The sequence below is a fragment of the Tenrec ecaudatus genome, chromosome 2 (assembly GCF_050624435.1).
Source record: "Tenrec ecaudatus isolate mTenEca1 chromosome 2, mTenEca1.hap1, whole genome shotgun sequence".
Lineage (NCBI taxonomy): Eukaryota > Metazoa > Chordata > Mammalia > Afrosoricida > Tenrecidae > Tenrec > Tenrec ecaudatus.
In genome coordinates this window covers 53,063,257-53,065,986 of record NC_134531.1, presented here as the reverse complement: position 1 = coordinate 53,065,986, position 2,730 = coordinate 53,063,257, and the positions used below count along the sequence as shown (strand labels likewise).

At 45.2% G+C, this 2,730-nt stretch overlaps 1 pseudogene; it reads right to left on the bottom strand.

The window, feature by feature from the left end:
• Positions 1–1,772: 1,772 nt before the first annotated feature.
• Positions 1,773–2,299, bottom strand: LOC142440791 (ferritin light chain-like; annotated as a pseudogene).
• Between the last annotated feature and the right edge of the window lie 431 nt (positions 2,300–2,730).

Here is a 2,730-nt window from a genome sequence, read left to right as displayed (position 1 = left end):
GAGGATGTACACTGATACAGACAGGAACTGGAAACACAAGGAATCCAGGGCGGATGATCCCTTTAGGACCAGTGGTGTGAGTGGCGATACTGGGAGGGTGGAGGGAGCATGGGTTGTAAAGGGGGAACCGATTACATATAACCTCCTCCCTGGCGGATGGACAACAAAAAAGTAGGTGAAGGGAGATGTCGGACAGTGTAAGATATAACAAAATAATAATAATTTATCAGTTATGAAGGGTTCATGAGGGAGGGGTAGTGGGGAGGGAGGGGAAATGAGCTGGTATTAAGGGCTCAAGTAGAAAGCACGTTTTGAGAATGATGGTGGCAGCAGGTGTGCAAATGTGCTTGACATGATGTATGTATGTATGGATTGTGATGGAAATTGTATGAACCCCCAATAAAACGATTAAAAAAAGAAAACCCTAAGCAAAAAAAGAAAAATAATAATTCACTACAAAAATAATATATTGCAGTATTGTATTTATTAAAATTTTATGTTTATATAAATTTATGTATAGGATAATGTAAAAATCAAACAAAATATTATTTTGTCCAACACAAAAGGTTTAGGTGCATCGAAGAAATTAAGAGTTAATTCAACCTTAGTAAATGCACTAATATAATGTAATACATTAACAAAATAAGAGATTTTATTTTTAATTTAATTTTCTATCATTCATAACACTCCATAGATTAATCGCACCAAGCAGTATTGTACAATCGCTACCACAGTCAGTTTCAAAACATTTTCTTTCTTCTTGAACTCCTTCATATCAGCTTTATCCCCTCCCTCCACCACCAGTAATTTTTCTTAATAAATACTCTAAGCCAAATAGGAATTTAAGGGCCTTATCATGATAGAGTAAAAAGTTAAACCACTGTGTGTGTTTTGGGTGTGGGGGAGATAAAAACCAAGACAGTGATATTTCCTAGCACAATTAATTTTCAGCTTGGTTCTAAAGTTTTCACTAAGAAAATGAGATAGGAAAATGAAATAATAGAAGTATATACATAAATAATGAGACAGGATTTCTCAATGTTGTTGTTGCTATTAGTTGCCATCAGTCAGTTGGTCCCGGTTCACAGTGACCTTCCTATAACAGAGTGAGGCATGTCCAATGCTGTGCCATCCAAATGGCTTCTACGTCTGAGCCCCATGTTGCAGTCACTGTCAATCCACCTCGACAAGGGTCTTCCTCTTTTTATTTCTTCTTCCTTCCTTTTTTAAAAATGTTTCTTCTTCTTCTTTTTTGCTGAGCCTCTATTTTACTAAGCATGATGTCCATTTCCAGGGACTGATCTCTCCTGGTAAGTTACCTAAATTATGACATCCTGTTGTGGGTTCGATAATTTGTTACAGCGGCCACACAGAATTCACAGATAATGGGTTCTTTCTGGCCGTACTTCCTCTACAACAGTTAGAAGTGCTTCCGGCAGACTGCGGGGCTTCCGACATTCTTCAGCAACACCATAATTCAAATGCATCGATTCTTCTGTGGTCTTCGTTAATCATTGTCCATCTTTCTCATACATTTGAGGTGATTGCAAAAACCATAGCTTGGCTCAGGCACATCTTAGTCCTTTCAGAGACCCCCTCCATGTTTAATTTTATTTTTTGCTGCAAAAGGAAGCTTTATTGTTTCCATTTGGTTCCCAGCTTGGGGGAGGGGCTCCAGGGCGGTGGCGCTGCAGACGGGTTCAGGCAGAGGGGCACAGGCCGGCAGTGGGGAGGCAGAGGGTCCCTGGCAGGTGGCTTGGCGCCGCAGGTTCCTAGTCTTCTTTGAGAGTGAGCCTCTCGAACAGCTCCTCGCCCAGGCCGGCCTGGGGGCTGGCCAGCCTGCAGAGGTGGGTCAGGTGGTCGCCCATCTTCTTGAGGAGTTTCACCTCCTTGTCCAAGAAGTGGTTCTCCAGAAAGTCACAGAGATGAGGGTCGGTGTGAGTGGACCCCACGGCGTGCAGGTCCAGAAGGGCCTGGTTGAGTTTTTTCTCCAGGGCTAGGGCAGCTTCCATGGCGTCCAGGGTGCGAACCCGCTCATCTTGAGACGGCTTCTGCACATCCTGGGAGAGGGGGGGCCACCGCGCTGGTTCTGCAGCTTCAAGAGACGCTCGGCGCCCTCGCGCTTCTCCTTCGCCAGCTCGCGGAAGAAGTGCCCCCAGACTTCCAAGGCCACATCGTCAAGGTCGGAAAAGAAGCCCAGAGAGAGGCAGGTGTCAGAGGCCTGCAGGTGCAGGTTGACCAGAAGGTGGACGCCGTCCTCCGCGTCGGCGGAATCATTCTGACGGAGCTGAGAGCTCATGATGCGTCGGTTTGGAGGTCACCACACGCCAAATAAAAGTGTTCGCTTGTCCCCAGAGGAGGGGCTGGCGTAGAAGATGGTCCCCAAGTTACTTCCAGAAAGAAACCTGTTGAGTGGCGGAGGGTTGGCGGCAGGGAGTCCCCGGATCTGTTCCGTTCAAACACTGTTGAAGCAAGACACAGATCCACGGGACCGCGGGGCGAGCTTAGCCCATGTTCAACTCTTTAAAGAGGTCTTGTGCTGCAGATTTGTTCAACGCAATACATTGTTTTCGTAACTGTAACTTTCATGAGCCTTGATTGTGAATCCAAGCAAAATGAAATCTTTGACAACTTCTGTCTTTTCTTTCTTTGTTTTAATGTTGCCAGTTGGTCCAGTGGTGAGGATTTGGATTTCATTTACATTGAGTTGTAATCCATACTGCAACCTTC